Source organism: Theropithecus gelada, chromosome 1 (assembly GCF_003255815.1).
Source record: "Theropithecus gelada isolate Dixy chromosome 1, Tgel_1.0, whole genome shotgun sequence".
Classification (NCBI taxonomy): domain Eukaryota; kingdom Metazoa; phylum Chordata; class Mammalia; order Primates; family Cercopithecidae; genus Theropithecus; species Theropithecus gelada.
This window is the reverse complement of record NC_037668.1, coordinates 77,075,814-77,094,666: the sequence shown is the minus strand read 5'-3', so window position 1 is coordinate 77,094,666 and position 18,853 is coordinate 77,075,814. Positions and strand designations below refer to the sequence as shown.

General features: G+C 40.2%; 1 protein-coding gene and 1 non-coding gene across 2 annotated transcripts in view; one reads left to right on the top strand and one right to left on the bottom strand.

Moving 5' to 3' along the window:
* AGBL4 (ATP/GTP binding protein like 4) overlaps positions 1-18,853 on the top strand; it is a 1,451,937-nt gene that overhangs the window by 817,254 nt on the left and 615,830 nt on the right. The window lies entirely within an intron of this gene.
* On the bottom strand, positions 3,076-3,181 carry LOC112616540. Its single transcript, XR_003117661.1, has one exon. It is a non-coding gene; the product is annotated as a small nucleolar RNA U13 (small nucleolar RNA).

Genomic DNA, 18,853 nt, shown 5'->3' with positions numbered 1-18,853 from the left:
CCAGACCCTGTTTGCCTGGGTATCAGCAGCAGAGGCTGCAGAAGATAGAATATTTCTGAACAGCGAGTGTACCTGTCTGATTCTTGCTTTGGAAGCTTCCTCTCAGGGGTGTACTCCACCCTGTGAGGTGTGGGGTGTCAGACTGCCCCTAGTGGGGGATGTCTCCCAGTTAGGCTACTCAGGGGTCAGGGACCCACTTGAGCAGGGAGTCTGTCCCTTCTCAGATCTCAACCTCCGTGTTGGGAGATCCACTGCTCTCTTCAAAGCTGTCAGACAGAGTCGTTTGCATCTGCAGAGGTGTCTGCTGCATTTGTTATTGTTACTGTGCCCTGTCCCCAGAGGTGGAGTCTACAGAGACAGGCAGGTTTCCTTGAGCTGCTGTGAGCTCCACCCAGTTCGAGCTTCCCAGCAGCTTTGTTTACCTACTTAAGCCTCAGCAATGGCGGGTGCCCCTCCCCCAGCCTCGCTGCTGCCTTGCCGGTAGATCACAGACTGCTGTGCTAGCAATGAGGGAGGCTCCGTGGGTGTGGGACCCTCCCGGCCAGGTGTGGGATATGATCTCCTGGTGTGCCTGTTTGCTTAAAGCGCAGTATTGGGGTGGGAGTTACCCGATTTTCCAGGTGTTGTGTGTCTCAGTTCCCCTGGCTAGGAAAAGGGATTCCCTTCCCCCTTGCGCTTCCCAGGTGAGGCGATGCCTCGCCCTGCTTCAGCTCTCGCTGGTCGGGCTGCAGCAGCTGACCAGCACCGATCATCCGGCACTCCCCAGTGAGATGAACCCAGTACCTCAGTTGAAAATGCAGAAATCACCGGTATTCTGTGTCGCTCGCGCTGGGAGTTGGAGACTGGAGCTGCTCCTATTCGGCCATCTTGCTCCGCCCCCACCGTGCCACATTTTCTTAATCTAGTCTGTCACTGATGGACATTTGGGTTGATTCCAAGTCTTTGCTATTGTGAATAGTGCCACAGTAAACATACGTGTGCATGTGTCTTTATAGCAGCATGACTTATAATCCTTTGGATATATACCCAGTAATGGGATGGCTGGGTCATATGGTATTTCTAGTTCTAGACCCTTGGGGAATTGCCATACTCTTTTCCACAATGGTTGAACCAATTTACAATCCCACCAACAGTGTAAAAGTGTTCCTATTTCTCCACATCCTCTCCAGCACCTGTTGTTTCCTAAGTTTTTAATGATTGCCATTCTAACTAGTGTGAGATGGTATCTCATTGTGGTTTTGATTTGTATTTCTCTGATGGCCAGTGATGATGAGCATTTTTTCATGTGTCTGTTGGCTGTAAGCATGTCTTCTTTTGAGAAATGTCTATTCATATCCTTTGCCCACTTTTTGATGGGGTTGTTTGTTTTTTCTCGTAAATTTGTTTGAGTTCTTTGTAGGTTCTGGATATTAGCCCTTTGTCAGATGAGTAGATTGCAAAAATTTTCTCCCATTCTGTAGGTTGCCTGTTCACTCTGATGGTAGTTCCTTTTGCGGTGCAGAAGCTCTTTAGTTTAATGAGATCCCATTTGTCAATTTTGGCTTTTGTTGCCATTGCTTTTGGTGTTTTAGACATGAAGTCCTTGCCCATGCCTATGTCCTGAATGGTATTGCCTAGGTTTTCCTCTAGGGTTTTTATGGTTTTAGGTCTAACATTTAAGTCTCTAATCCATCTTGAATTAATTTTTGTATAAGGAGTAAGGAAAGGATCCAGTTTCAGTTTTCTATTTATGGCTAGCCAATTTTCCCAGCACCATTTATTAAAGAGGGAATCCTTTCCCCATTTCTTGTTTTTCTCAGGTTTGTCAAAGATCAGATGGCTGTAGATGTGTGGTATTATTTCTGAGGGTTCTGTTCTGTTCCATTGGTCTATATCTCTGTTTTGGTACCAGTACTATGCTGTTTTGGTTACTGTAGCCTTGTAGTATAGTTTGAAGTCAGGTAGCGTGATGCCTCCAGCTTTGTTCTTTTGACTTAGGATTGTCTTGGCAATGCGGGCTCTTTTTTGGTTCCATATGAACTTTAAAGCAGTTTTTTTCCAATTCTGTGAAGAAATTCGTTGGTAGCTTGATGGGAATGGCATTGAATCTACAAATTACCTTGGGCAGTATGGCCATTTTCACGATATTGATTTTTCCTATGCATGAGCATGGTATGTTCTTCCATTTGTTTGTGTCCTCTTTTATTTCACTGAGTAGTGGTTTGTAGTTCTCCTTGAAGAGGTCCTTTACCTCCCTTGTAAGTTGGATTCCTAGGTATTTGATTCTCTTTGAAGCAATTGTGAATGGAAGTTCATTCACGATTTGGCTTTCTGTTTGTCTGTTACTGGTTTGTAAGAATGGTTGTGATTTTTACACATTAATTTTATATGCTGAGACTTTGCTGAAGTTGCTTATCAGCTTAAGGAGATTTTGGGGTGAAATGATGGGGTTTTCTAAATATACAATCATGCCATCTGCAAAAGGGGACAATTTGACTTCTTCTTTTCCTAACTGAATACGCTTTATTTCTTTCTCTTGCCTGATTGCCCTAGCCAGAACTTCCAACACTATGTTGAATAGGAGTGATGAGAGAGGGCATCCCTGTCTTGTGCCAGTTTTCAAAGGGAATGCTTCCAGTTTTTGCCCATTAAGTATGATATTGGCTGTGGGTTTGTCATAAATAACTCTTATTATTTTGAGATAAACCCAGCATTTCCAAAAGTGTTCTGGGAAATAGATGTTAGTAGGTATTACATAAAGGAAGGATTCATATTTAAATATGTTTGAGAAGTACTGGATTAAAAATAAATTAACCAGATTCTTTACAGCAGGACTTTTTACAACACTGAAATATGCTAATACACATTGTAATTCTGCAGAGGGGACCAGTGCATACAGCATTTCCTGAAGTTATTTGATTATAGAACCTCTCTCCCTCTTTTTTCCCCAGAATATCTCATGGAATTAGTGTTCTTAGCAACATACTTTCTCAACACTGCCCCAAATAATTACCACTTTTTTTGTAACTGTCAAAGCACAATTCCACAAATTCTCTTTTTATTTACTGAAGCATGCATTAACAGTTTTTTTCTTCACATCAGATGAGTAATGGGCCAACATCATAATAAGGTTTGAGAGAGGCACAGCTCACACATTATTGTGAAAACTTAATCATCATGATTAACAAATTTTTTAAACTATCATTGGAAAACTTAAACAAATAACAGTGACAAAAACTTCCCTGAATCTCCTAGGTTGTGTTTATCTGTGTGTGTGTGTATATATATATACATTTTATGCACACACACACACACACTTTTTTTTTTTTTTTTTTTTTTGAGAGTGAACCTTGCTCTGTCACCTAGGCTGGAATGCAGTGGCAGGATCTCGGCTTACTGCAAGCTCCGCCTCCCAGGTTCACGCCATTCTCCTGCCTCAGCCTCCCCAGCAGCTGGGAGTACAGGTGCACGCTGCCACGCCCAGCTAATTATTTTGTATTTTTAGTAGATAACGGGGTTTCACCGTGTTAGCCAGGATGGTCTTGATCTCCTGACCTCGTGATCCGCCCGCCTCGGCCTCCCAAAGTGCTGGGATTACAGGCGTGAGTCACTGCACCCGGCCTATGTGTGTATATTTTTAAAGGGAGTTTTAAATTGCATTTTAATTTTCATTAATCTATTCATTTCAGAAATATTTCTCAGTATTCATTCTTTTCCAAGCACAGTAATGAACATCACTGGAGTGTAGAACTGATAGGAAAGAGGCAAACAAACTTTCAGTTACATGTAGAGTGATAAGAATCTATAGGATAATGTGGAAGCTCATTAGAAGAACACTTAATGCAGCTTTGAGGTACCCGAGAAGGGTGCGTGGAGGAAGTGACGTTGCTGATGGAATCTCAAAGATAAATAGGATTTAGCCAAATGAAAGTAAGTAGTTGGAGAGCATGAGTATATAGGCAAAAGGAAACATGTGCAGAGTAATGAGAGAGGTATGTTGAAAAAAATTCAGTGAACTGAAAAATAAAAGTGAAAATAGTACATTTTATTGTAGCAAATTTAGAAAGTGAAAAGTACACATGAAACAGCAAAATCCCCTCAGATTTCTCCTCTTAAAGACAACTCAATATCGTACCCTATTTCGTCTTTTTTTCTATGCATTTTCCATTTACATAGTAGAATTTTAGAATGTATATAAAATTCTGCTGCTCACTTGTAATATTGTATTGTGAGAATGTGTACAAATTGTGAAAGATTGCTTTGAAACTTTATTTTTAACGGCTGATTACGCATATCTGTAGGTGCATAGGTGCGACTTGTTGTGACCCTTCAGTTATAAGGGAGGAAATACAATGTACCAAGCAGTCCTCAGATATTTTCCTTTATCCTGTCTCTGGTGACAAGATTCCATAGTTAAGTCACTAGCTAGACATGTTTTACATTAATCTCCCCAAGGCCACCCGTAAGGCATGCGGGGTTCCAGGCAAAGATTTTTTGTGACACCTATGTCTATATAAACAGTTTGATTAAAAATTGTATTACAAAATTTATAGACTCATGCGAGGTCCATGAATTTAGCTGAAGATTTAGAATAATGTGTAGAGAAGATACTTAGGTATTTGTTTATTGTTCAGTGAGTGCACATGAAGTATCCGGAGCCATCTTTTCATATTCTTTATTGTCAAATGCATAGTTTCTGGAGATAATTTTGTATCTCCTACATGCAGAAAAAGCTAGCACTACTGTTATTACTCACAATGCATGGCTTTTTGGAACATATTTGTAATGAAACAATATAGATCTTCTTGCCTCAGCAGTTTCCTAATACTGTTTACTTAACGCTGGTTACATCGTTACTCATGATGCTTTAGCATTCATGGTACCCCCACAAATACTGGTTTCTAATGATGAACACAAATGCAGGGCTCATCTTAAGTATACAGAAAAATGTGAATAAATAATTTATTTGCTGGTTATGTTAAATGTACCATTAGGAATTGTATATCATAAACGTGGATTAACACATCTTCCAACAATGTTTTCTCTTGAATTCTAGCTTTAGGTCATAGTCCCTACGTTTCTACAGTGTACTCTGTCAGAGTTGACTGCACAATGTTAACTGTCTTTCACATACCACCACCAGCAGGAAGAATAAGCAAGGAGCCCATATACTGAGAGAAACTGCTCTGTTTGTGCAAGGAAAGTTTGTTCTCAAATGGCACACCTCATTAACGGCCCAAGAGACTACAACATTTACACTTGGATTGGACTTATTGGAGATACAGAGTAGCAATTTTGAAAGACTTCAAAGAAGATAGATATCTCATAATAGGGACAGCTACTTCTGGAGGACATCTTAGCACTGTAAAGAGACTGGTAACTACTTAGCAGAGGGGGATACAGGATTAAGGATGCCTGCTGCCACCCATGCTATCTTCAGTTGCTGTAAACCCAGAGACAGCACCTTGATTAGAACATAGATGGGCAAGAGCCAATGCCTGGGTCCATACACAGCTCAAGTCCAGAGGTTGGTGGTGGGCTGTCAGTATCTCAGAGCTCTAGACTCTTCCTGTGTCCAACATAAATGAGAGTCACCCAAAATGGGCCCAATCTTGTATGATTCCATGAAGGAAATACACAGAAGTGATATGCTTACCCAGGTATCTTATCCTGGAACTGGGACATGGGACAAACCCATAACCATAAGTTCTGGGCCTTCTCAGAGCATCTGATTGTCTTTACTTCTGGGGAACTAGAAAGATTGAGAACACCCTAAAAATGAGAAAGGAGGGCTGAGACATGCCCTGCCCAATTGTCACTGCTAGCCCTGGTTGATCAGCACTGGAGGAGGACTGAGAAAATTTCAAGTTAGGCACATCTACTGACCAGGACCCAGAGGAAGCAGGGCTCAGGACATCCTGCTCGGACTTCACAGCCAGCCCAGGTACTAGAGAAGCACATAGACATTTTTCAAAAGACACTCCAAAGTGTGGGAGGGACCCCAATTACCACAGTCAGAAGGCATTACTGAGCCTGGCTCAGCAGTTTCAGTTCTGGCTCAGTGATAAGTTTCAAAGAAATAATTCCCACCTCCCACTCAGAATTATACCCACAATAGGTAGCTAGGGTGTTGAGTGGGAGCTGAACACTTTTACTTCAGAGAAACATGCAATTCCCACTGTTTTGAAAGAAAAGCCATGTCCTTTAAAGAAAACAGCTAAATCCCGAAAACTACCATGGAAACCACTGGAAACCCAGTGACATGCTCCTTGCATTATGAGGGATAGATAGTAATAATAATTACAGTAATCAGTGTAATAAAGTTTATTAATACCTGATATATTTGAGGAACATGCTAAATATGTATGTTTCCTTTAATTGTACTATAGTCCTACAAAATAAGTATTATCTCCATTGATGATATGAAGAAATCAAGGCTCAGAGAAGTGAGGTGATTTACCCAAGGCCACTCAGTTGATAAGTTGCAAGGCCAAGCCCATGTGATTTTGTTACCCAAGTTCTTTGCATTGTATCTCACTGCCTTTTGTAAGTTGGTTTGCAGGTACCCTCTGAGGATGCAGAAAGATCCCTGCTTTGGACGCAGACAGGATAGTGTATAGGAAGATACTGGAAGCAACTTGCATGACTTGCGACTCCTGTCCCCCAGCCTAAGACCCGGCCATAGTGCTTGTCGCCCCCCTCTCCTTCCCTGCTTGAAGCACTATCCATCCTTCAAGCCTATCGGCTCTTCCCAAGCATGCCATTAGATTTTTTTTTTTTCATAATTTCATTTATACATCAACATCTCATTTCTCACTGGGCTATAATTAGGCTACTTTCTTTTTTTTAAGTAAACAAGCATGCATGTGAAGCCTCTTGGTAAATGACCTTCCAACTGTTAGCTGGCCTTGAAAGTATAGTTTTCACTGGAAACCTGGAGGTGGCAACTTTTCTCCTCTTACGAGGTGTGTGGAAATTCAGAGATCTGTATACTAGCTACTGTGTGACCTTGGTCAGGTTACTGCTTCTGCCTGGATCAGTATAAAATGGGGATGAGAATAGGAAATTTGGAGTAGATAAGATCTAGCTAGTGGCAACTTGCTAGCTTGTTCTCTCTTGCGCGCAACCTGACATGCAGCAGTGGTGTGAAATTGGGCACACACATCTTAGAATACCCTCCTGTGTAATCATGGGGTGGTGTGGTAGAAGAGAAAGAACATAGACTTTGGCGTCACAGAGCTGTGGGTTTAAATCTGCCTATTTCTATTTGTATGATTTTGGGACAGTCATTTAAACTGTCTGACAATTCAGGCAATTGTATCATATCCCCAGAGTCTCCAGGGCATGGATTTTCAGATGTCATTCTGCAGAATGATTAAGAGTAGCAGATATTTCTGTGATGTCTCCTCCCCGACCCCACCACCTTGCAGACATCTGTGGACAGAAAAACCCATCTCCTGATCCACCTCCTATGTCACCTCCCTCACTGAGCCTGCTCCCTTGGCTTTTCTGCTTCTCTATAAGGTCAGAAGCATTAGCTTTGTGCTGCCTTCAGCATTCTGAGTTTTCTGAAGCTGATGAATTATGATTCCTCCATCCCCAGTCCTTTTACTTCTGGCTTGAAGGCATTGTGCTCCCTAGCTGCTCCCTGCTACCAGGCTGTGCCTTCATAATCAGAGGTTTAGGTTGGTTGTAATGATGATGGATGAGGCAGAAGAATGGCAATGGGTACTTTCTGAAGCCCAATCATAGGTCTACACAGGGAGCCTGGTGTGGCCCCTGAGGCCCCATCATGCTCCTTGGAGGGTGTCTGGGGCACTTCTCCATGTTTTATTCATGGGCTCAGGACAATGGTGCATGTATGACAAGTATATCTGATGAAATGAGACAGTCACCACCACCATCTCACTTTATAGTTACCAACTCTTCATTCTCCTGGCTAGCCACCTGGGGAAGAAGGGTTTTCTCTCAGCTAGGTGTTTCCCCTTTCAACCAACATTTTCTCACTTGTTTCCTCACTCATTCATTAGAGTTCTGTGTTTCATCACACCACACAGACACATGAATTCTGTGATCCCCACAATGCTAGATACCTTTTTATTTTTTATGGTTTTAATTTTTAATTTTTAATTTTTGTGGCTATATAGTAGGTGTATATATTTATGAGGTATATGAGATATTTTGGTACAAGCATGCAATGCATAATAACAACATCATGGGAAATTGGGTGTCTGTCCCCTCAAGCATTTATCCTTTGTGTTACAAACAATCCAGTTATAATCTTTTGGTTATTTTTAAATGTACAATTAAATTATTATTGACTAGAGTCACCTTGTTGTGTTATCCAATACTAGTTCTTATTCAATTTGTTTTTGTACCCATTAACTGTCCCCACCTCCTCCCTAACCAGCTCCCCAACCCCCACTACTCTTCCCATCCTCTGATAACTCTATCTCCGTGAGTTCAATTGTTTGGATTTTTAGGTCCCACAAATAAGTGAGAACATGTGATATTTGTCTTTCTGTGCCTGACTTAACGTAATGTGTCACTTACGTAATGGCCTCCAGTTCTATCTATGTCGTTGCAAATGACAGGATCTCATTCTTTTTTGATTGCTGAACATTATGTCCATTATGTATAAGCACCAGATTTTCTTGATCCATTCATGTACTGATGGACACTTAGGTTGCTTCCAAATCTTGGCTATTGTGAACAGTGCTGCAGCAAACATGAGAGTGCAGGTATTTCCTTGATATACTGATTTCCTTTCTTTTGGGTACATACCCAGCAGTGGGATTGCTGAATCTTATGATAGCTCTATTTTTAGTTTTGTGAAGAACCTTAGACATGTTAAGTTGAGGATCTTACTCACTGTAGTTGGAAACACAGGCTTTTTCATCAAACTGCCTGGATTCCAATCCTGTCTTCTACTTATAGCCTTGTGACCTGATACCAAATTCTCAAACTGTGTTTTGCTTTCTTCATCTATAAAATAGGGACACAAATACTACCTACATTAAAACAGTTGTCTGGAAATAAATGAAATAATACACAAAAATGCTTGGAATGGGACCTGACACATACAAAATGATCAATAGAAATTATTAAAGCACAAAGCATTCCATACAATGGATACTCATTGGTGGCTCTAAAAACTGAGGGTAAGAAATGGTGGAAAACTTTTCAAGTTCAACAAACTACTAATGATAGAGGTGGGGTTCAAAACCAGGCAGTCTTATTAATTATCTTTAATATATGTAGCAGAGCCATGGGATAGGGTTAGGTGGCAAGAGTGGTGAGTAGAGAATGATGTGAGATTAGACAAATGAAAGCAAAACAAGCCATCAGAAGTTGCCTGTCTCAAATTTTAAATCTTATCCTTTTCTCCCTTACTCTTTTCAATCTATGATTTCCTAAAAATAGTTCCTCTGGTCAAATCCTGGATTCCTGTCATTTTTGCTGCTGTTTCCCTTCCCTAGAACACTTTTTATGCCTGATCCTGAGTGAGGCTGGACTGACCCCATCCTGTCTTTCTTGCCTTAGCTCCAGCAACTTTCTCTTCCACATCTTCTGTTCTGCCATTAGACACCCACTTTTAGGCTTCCCAATGATGTCTGATTGTGTTACCACCAGCCCCATTGCCTTTGCTTTCAATGTGACCTCAGCCTAGAATCCTCTCTCTGCCACTCTGCCTGGAAACTCTTACTCTTCCTTCAGGGCCCAACCCAACTGTCTCTGGGAAGTCTTCCAGGACCCTGCAGGTAGAGTTAGTCAATCCCTGCCCAGTCTGTCTCCCTTCCTCCTGAATTTCTCTTTCACAGCATTTATCATCAAATTATCATTGTCTATTTCTGGGTCTGTCTCAGTTTAGTCCTTGAAGTAAGGACTATGTCTCATTCTTATCAGGGTCACTAGAACCCAGCATAGGTCTGAGGGAGCAGCAGATGTGTATTTGTGTTTGAGAGTGTGTGTGTGTGTGTGTGTGTGTAGATTAGGTAAATTGAATAGGATTGCACAGAAGTGAGCTGGGCCTTCAAGCATGACTGTGAGGTATAAGTAAGAAATATAAAGAATTAATGTTCATTAAATCCAAGACTAGATTCAGGCTGCTTTTAAACACAAGTCTTTGAACCCAGACTTCTTCCTCTCTTCTTTCCTCCCTCTTTTCCTCTCTCCCTCCCTCCCTCCCTCCATTCCTCTTTCCTCCATCTCCTTCCTTCCTTCCTTCCTTTTAAAATTATGAAATGCCTATTTTGTGTTTGGTGCTGGAATACAACCTCTGATCCTGACCCCATATTACCCACTTTATGAAACTTCCTCAATGATGGGCTCACTCAGGCACCCTAGAGTCCTCCAACATAGCCCCTCAGGCCATCTCTTCTGTCTTTTGCAGAGTTCTAACATAGTACCTGGCAACCACTGATAGCCATCATCAGCCAGCAACACATTGGCTCAAACCTTTTTTCCAGTATTCTTTCCACAGATTCTAGGATAGAGCAAGTTAACAGAGCTTGGAGCATTTTTACACTAGGTGCCTCATGTCATGAATCAGCCTTGCTGGTATAGGCACTGAGACAGGATATAATCCATATCTTACAGACAGGAAAACCAGAGAACTTATGAGACAGTCCCTGTTCAAATATGGGCATAGGCCTGGTAAAATGCATTTCACCATGGATGGTCTTGCTTTTTCACTGGCAGAACCATTTGCAATAGCACTGGGGCTATTTTACACTAGAGAACCAGCTCAGTCTGGATTGACAAATGGCATATGGTTATAAAATGGTGAGAGTCACTGTTGGGAAAATGATATGTTAGGGCTGTTTCCCAAAGAGCAGTAGTTCTAGTAATTGTTAACTTCTACATCTTTGTTTTTGTTTTTCCACTTTGTTCTCCATGCTTTAATGTATGTAGATGGTTTGGACTGACTCCTTCCTGAGGAGTTCTGTGAGTTACTGTTTTATATGTATGTATAAGGCTTCTGGGTCAAACTTAAGGGACCCTAGGAAACTTAATTCATTCACCATATTATGAAATATTCCTTGAGCACCTGTTCCATGCCAGACCCTGTCTGGACAAGAAGAATATTAAAAGCATGGCACATTCCCTGCCCTCATGGAACTCACAGTCCAGAAGCAGAAGACACAATTGTACCAAATGCAACTGATGCAGAGATAGACAGAATTACACCAAATGCAAGATACAATTACTTGTTACAAGGCTGTGCTTAGGGACACTGAAGATGAGGTAGCCATTTTACATGGGGTGTCAAGAAAACCCTCCTAGCTGCAACAACCCTTGAGTTAACTCTTGAAATATTCATGAAGAGATGCTTCCTGGCTGTTCAGGAGGAGGAAGGCCATTCTGAGCAAAGGCAGCAGTATGTGCCCGGAAGTAACAGTTTGATGTGTTCCAGGAATAACAAGCTAAAAGTTCAGTATGGCCTCACCTTAAATTAAGGAATAGGACATGGGGAGAGATAAGGCTATAGATAAAGTATTGGGAGGTGAGAGTAGGCATGTATCTACTTTGCCTGGCTTGTCCTAAGGGCAATAGCAGGTCTCAGGGGGAGCAACATTTCCCATGTAACATATATTCCCAGTCTGTTAGTAATGAAGGGGAATTAATCCTTGTAAAGGAATTAAAATACCTGGATTCTGTTTATTTTTCTATCCCTTGCAGTGAACTTTTTTAAATATTGGAATATCTCCAAGTCTGTTTCTTTACCTATAAAATGGGAATAATATCTGACTTGCCTATTGTACAAGGGTATTTTGAGAACAAAATGAAGAAAGGAGTATAAAATAATTTATGAATTATAAAACTTTTAGTTATTATAATTATTTATTTGCCTTTTTATTATTAATTTGTGTTTATATTTTCAATGACATTTTGATATTCCTTAGATTATATGACTAGCATCTGTAATACAAAGGTTTATGATTACTGTCCAGGGATATTATTTAATTCTAAATGTCATGGCCCTAACACTATTATAGGCATAGACATAGGAGAAAAGAAGGGAAAGAAAATGATATTTATTGAGCATTTATGTGCCAAATGCTATGCTAGCTTGTTTGCTGCCACTTAAGTCATTCTCCTAGTACTCTCATGAGGGCAGGTATTATTGATCTTATTTCATTTTATATATGCAGAAACTAAGGCTCAAAGATTTGTAATAAGTTATCCAAAGCCACTCAGCTAGCGAGTGGCAGAGCCAGGATTGGAAGCCTAATATGCATTAGTCCAAATCTTGCCATTCTTCTCTATATGTTGAGTTTTTTTTTGAGAAAGAGGACAGTGAGGGGGAGGGAGACAGGAAATGTTTTCAGGTGGGATATTTCAAGACGGCAGTCTCCAACCTTTTTGGCACCAGAGACTGGTTTTGTAGAAGACAATTTTTCCACAGACCAGAAACAGGAGGTGGGAGAGTGGGGAGATGGTTTTAGGATTAAACTGTTCCAATTCAGATAATCAGGCATTCATTAGATTCTCATAAGAAGTGTGCAACCTAGATCCCTCACATGCGCAGTTGACAATAGGGTTCTCACTCCTGTGAGAATCTAATGCTGCTGCTGATCTGACAGAAGGTGGAGCTCAGGGGGTAATGCTCACTCATACCCCCCCACCCACCACCACCTCCAGCTGTGTGACTCAGTTCCTAGCAGCCCAGGCACAAACAGGTACTGGTCCATGATCCAGAGGTTGGGGACCACTTTTTTTTTTTTAATTATTATTAAGTTCTAGGGTACATGTGCATAACATGCAGGATTGTTACATATGTATACTTGTGCCATGTTGCTGTGCTGCACCCATCAATTCGTCAGCACCCATCAACTCGTCATTTACATCAGGTATAACTCCCAGTGCAATCCCTCCCCTCTCCCCCCTCCCCATGATAGGCCCTGGTGTGTGATGTTCCCCTTCCTGAGTCCAAGTGATCTCATTGTTCAGTTCCCACCTATGAGTGAGAACATGCGGTGTTTGGTTTTCTGTTCTTGTGATAGTTTGCTAAGAATGATGGTTTCCAGCTGCATCCATGTCCCTACAAAGGACACAAACTCATCCTTTTTTATGGCTGCATAGTATTCCATGGTGTATATGTGCCACATTTTCTTAATCCAATCTGTCACTGATGGACATTTGGGTTGATTCCAAGTCTTTGCTATTGTGAATAGTGCCGACCTACAGAATGGGAGAAAATTTTTGCAGTCTACTCATCTGACCACTTTTTTAAGACATCAACTTTTCAGAGTTTATAAAGCCAGCAGAAAATTTAGTCTCTGAAGTGTTCTATAGCCCTCAAATAATTAGAAGCTATACAGTTTTCATAGTCCTCATGTTAGATTCTGATGCAGATACTACTCCTTATTTCTCTATTTCCAGTGACTTCTTATTATACTTAAAGTAACATTGGAAATTGTTACCATAATCTATAAGGCTCTGCATAATTTGATCTCTGCCTGCCTCTCCAACTTTATCTTTCTCACCCTTATTTCTCATAAACTCCAGCCACACTAGCCTCTTCAGTTTTCTTATATATTCTATCCTTATGTCCTATGTCAGAATCTTGGCAGGAATTTGAGGATAATTTAATAAAGGGACAACTTACAAGGGTGTCACCTCAAGTTCTGCAAGGATAAGCACCATGTCTTCTCCTCTGGGGTCCTCCAGAGCATACTCAGATTCTCATTTAGTGTTTAGTTTTTAGAAAAGGGCCTGACATGTGTTAATAATAATGATAATGATTTAAAATAATAGAATAGGGCTATTAAGTGGCAGATACCTGATTTACACTTAGACTTTGGTTCCAGAGTCCATGGTCAATAAGTATTTTTTGAATTAATAAATAAGGAATGAATGCATAAAATATTACTTTTCAGTCTCTAATTCATTTGAATTCACAATATTTATATTTAAGGATGATATTTACACTTAAGAAATACAATTTACATTGTATTTGCAATGTTTGTTACACTGAATATAACTCAAAGTAGAGTGAAATTAATAATATCTTCTTTTTTAAAATACCAATAAATATTCCTGCTCATTCCTGTTGTGTTTAAATATAAACTCCATTAAAAATGACTTTCCCTCTTGATTTTATATCTCAGTAATTAAAGCAATTTCTTAATGGTAAGAAATGGCCCCCCCCTTTAAAAGTCCCAAGAAGGAGTACAAATATTTAATTCTAGTTTTGCATGATGGCAGTTACCCCTTCTTCACAATCCCATTGCATTTTTAGTATTTGCCAGAGTTGTGCCAGCCACATGGCTCCAAAAACTGCCAAAGAAAGAGGACTAAACTTCAAGCCTAAAAATAAAAGGAAAAAGATCTGGATACATGTCATATTACTCTGACAGCGCCTGCACATTCTATTTCAATTCTACTGCATGCAGGCCAATGGGCACATCCAAGAAGTCCTTATCTCCTGTAACTTGAGAATCACCAGCAATTGGAATTTTGTCAAATATTTTGTCAACTGGCCTGGTTCCTCACCAATCATGTACCTGGAACCTTGGCAGCATTTTTAGATGACAAAATATCTTCTTTTGGAAATCTGTGCAAGTTGAAAGGCCATATTCTGTGCTGGCCTGTCTTGGCACAATGAGTACAGTTGTGAATACACTGTCTTAAAAGGATTGGGTAGTTTTCCTGGGGCAGGGCAGCCTGATGGAAGAAAGGTGTGAATATGAAGGTGAAGCAGCCAGAGATGTTGAGCCTGGAGAAGGGCCTGGCTTCTGAATTTGCGTGCTCCATGCCCCTAGGCAATTTTGCATATCTTGAGGGCTTCAGGCCTGGATTTCCTTATCTATAATTTGTGTTTCCAGTGTTGTTTTGAGAGTCCACTAGAAAATGTATGGGAAAGCACCTCGTAAATGATCAAGTTGTACCTAACTTTTGTTCTTTTACTATTATCTAAATTGCTAGTGAGGCCTAACACTCAGTCAAAAAAGTAGTATATTGTAAAAAGTACTAAAGTCAGAAGACCTGAGTGCAAATTTTAGTTCTGCCACTTAATTACCAGGTGACTTTATGCTATTCATTTAGCCTTCTGAGCTTTAATTCCCTAATCTATAAAACTGGAAATCATAAATTTATTCAAGAAACAGATTTTGAGCCTCCTTTCTGGGGACCTGGTAGTATGTGGATATGAAAAATAGAGGTGTTTATATCTTGAGAAGGAGACAGTAAGCAAAAACAGACAAGATTATCACCTATAACCAAATGCTGTTGCTCCATAGAGAAGTGGATTCAACCTAGATTGTTGCATCATTGTCTATTTCCAAACCGGATTTGAGGCAACAAACAATAAAAAGGAATATTAAAATAGCCCCTTGTCAAGACTCTTTCCACTACAATCTCATTTGGCCCTCATAATAATCCTATGGGATAGGATGAACAGTATTATTGTTATTCTCATATTCATCCATCCATTTGGTCACTTGACACATTTATCCAGAACCAATTATTATACATACAGTGCTGTAACTGCTGTCCAGTTATAAATGTGTGTCATTTCTCCACAAGCAAATCTGAAAAGGTCCTGATTGGATGGCCTCCATACAACTGTGTGGAAAGGAAAAGATCCTTGGACTTAAAGGTGAGCAGCCTGGGGTTTGAATTCCCACTCTACCAGGACTGGCCGTGGAACTTTGACTCAGTTGTAGGGCTTAACACATAGCAAACTCTCATAAATAGTAAGAGAATGGATGAATGGATTGGTAGATGGATGAATGAATAAATGAATGATGCCACTCTACCTCATTGAGCTTCAGTTTGCTCACCTGTAAAATGGAAATAATGACCTCTGGATTCCAAGGTGATTGTGACGTTTGCCTGAATTATTGTACTTAAAAAGTTTCTATAAGTTGCATGTCAACAAATATGCCTGATATGGTTTGGCTCTGTGTCCTCACCCAAATTTCATGTTGAGTTATGAATTTTTTTTTTTTTTTTTTTTGAGACGGAGTCTCTCTCTGTCACCCAGGTTGGAATGCAATGGCACGATCTTGGCTCACTGCAAGCTCCACCTCCCGGGTTGACGTCATTCTCCTGCCTCAGCCTCCCGAGTAGCTGGGACTACAGGCGCTGCCACCACGCCCAGCTAGTTTTTTGTATTTTTAGTAGAGACAGGGTTTCACCGTGTTAGCCAGGATGGTCTCGATTTCCTGACCTGTGATCCGCCCACCTCGACCTCCCAGAGTGCTGGGATTACAGGCGTGAGCCACTGCGTACGGCCTGAGTTATGATTTTAAGTGTTGGAGGAGTGGCCTGGTGGGAGGTGATTGGATCATGAGGGTGGATTTGCCCCTTGCTGTTCTTGGGATAGTGAATTCTCATGAGATCTCATTGTTTAAAAGTGTGTAGCACTTCCCACTTTGCTCTCTCTCTACTGTTGCCATGTGAAAAAGGTGCTTGCTTCCCCTTTTCTGCCATGATTGTAAGTTTCCTGAGGCCTCCCCAGCCATTCGTTCTGTACAGCCTGCAGAACTGTGAATCAATTCAACCTCTTTTCTTCATAAATTACCTAGTCTCAGGTAGTTCTTTATAGCAATGTGGGAACAGACTAATACAGTGCCTGAACTCCTGATTCCTCTTATCCAGTGCTGACAACCAGTTTCTCCCTGGATACTATCTGCTCTGATCTAACTTGCCTGGGTATATTTGAGAAACCATTCCTTTTGGCCAAGTTTATTAAATCCACATGGAAATGTTGAGGTGGCAGTTGGATATATGAGTCTGGAAATGTGGCAGGAGGTGTGAACCAGAGATATAAGTTTGGCCAGTAGAGCCACAGAAAGATCAAATAGAATGAGGACAGCATTGCCTTTGACAACCAAAATTACAGATGACATTTTCAGTCATTTCAGTGATGTGATGGAGAAAGAAGCCAGACTCCATGTGATGGAGAAAGCAGTAGGTTAAGGAATAAATTGGCATCAAAGAAGTAGCAATAGTAAACGTGGATTACTCAGTATTTTGGTAGTGGAGGGAAAGAAAAAGGGGAGGAGTTTAGGAAGGAGAGATGATGTTTTAAGTGGATGATTGTGGTTGACCACTCCATATTTCTTGACATACTTTTCTCCATTAGCTTCTGCAAAATCTATCTCTAACTGTTCCTCCTTTGCTTCTTTTTCCTCTACCTTCTCCTTAAAGGCTGTGTCTGTAGTATTTTTCTCTTTGGACTTTGTTTACTCACCTGGCAGGGACAACTTATAAAAGTCTCACCTGGCATTCAAGGTTCTCTAAGGTCTGGCTCTGGTATACTAGTGCAAGTTTCTTTCTCCCATACTGTCCCATGTAAGCTAAGCTCAAACTACTTGATTGTTTCCCAGTTCCAGAATTTTTCACTTTCATTCTTTCATGCCTTTAAATATATTCTTTATTTTGCCTAGAATCTCTGCCTGCTCCCTATCATCGTGTATGTAAATCTTCCTTGTTTAAGCCTCTGCTCAAATGTCATTTCTTTTAGGCAGGTTCAATCTCCCCTCCCTAAACTAAGGAATTCGAGCATATTCTCTATTTTTTCCTTATTGTAATTATTACTTTTGGCTTGTCCAAGAGTAGCATAAATGGTTTTGTAGGTATCGATATAAATGTCTGAGAAAATGTTGGATGGCCTCTTAGCAAGGAAGTTATACAGGTAATTTGAAGTATTGAAATTTTATGTTATTCTCTTGTTAGCAATTGTTTTGAAGATGCCCATTTCTGACACTATCCATCCACTCACTCACTATGTCATTTGACTACTCGGTAGCCTATATAAGGACTCTCCCCACCCACTCCACTGGCCTAAGAATGAAAAACCAGATTTTTGGTTCTTGATTTATTGACAGATCATAAATATTAGCATCAATATCAGTATCGTGCATATTAACCTGAGTATCATTCACCTTATGCAAAATGAGGATTACAGTCTCTACTTTAGAAGAGGGTAATGATAAAATCCTTCTGAAACCAATGATTACACCAGCTATTTAAATGTCATCCCCTGTGAGGATTCTTCCTAGTGTTCCCACACCAGCATCTTCCACTTCTGTGTTTCAACATCATCTTGTACAAACCTCTGTCATTTTATTTTCATATACAATCAGTCTTCTATTATATGATAACATCAGAAATGGTTTCGTGTCATGTTAATAGCATAGGATTTAGTTTCAGGAAGATGAGGATTCAAATTCTTGTGCTGCTATTTCTTGGCTATGTGACTTTGTTAAGATTATTTAATGTCTCTGATCCTTAATTTTATGATCTATAACATGGAAGCTTTATTAGGAAAAATGAAATGAAAAATGTAAAACATCTGGCAGACTGCTGGATACATATCAAGTTACTCTGTAAGTATTTGTAAATTCAATTTCATTGAATTGGTCCAGTTCATAAAGCATTCTCTCTGCTTCTTATGTTACGAACTAATGGGGGGACAAAAATTAGATCATTGATTTCATTTTTATTAAGTGGCAAGGGTTTCAGTTTTAACCTGCTGTGAACCTCAGTAGTGGACTGATTGTCTGAAGGACTAGCATTTTTTTGTGGCTAAATAGAACAAATTGAATTACAGTATAAACAGCAGTAGGAATTCCTGCAGAGTAGTATTTTTCAACATAAGCCATTATCCTTGCCAGCCATATGTATAGACACAGCAAAGCTTCCATATTTATATTTTTTCATTAAAAACAAAATGATTAATTTCACAAGTTAATTTATTGTATTCGTCATAACAGCCAAATTCAAATTAAAGAGTCTAGTACTTAGAGCTATTAAAGACTGGCTTATTGAAAAGAATTTGTAATTTGGTGCCATTTTCTTAGTAAGAGCCTGTAGTTGTAATTTTCTAGCAAGAAATCTAAAATAGTTTTACAGAACCATT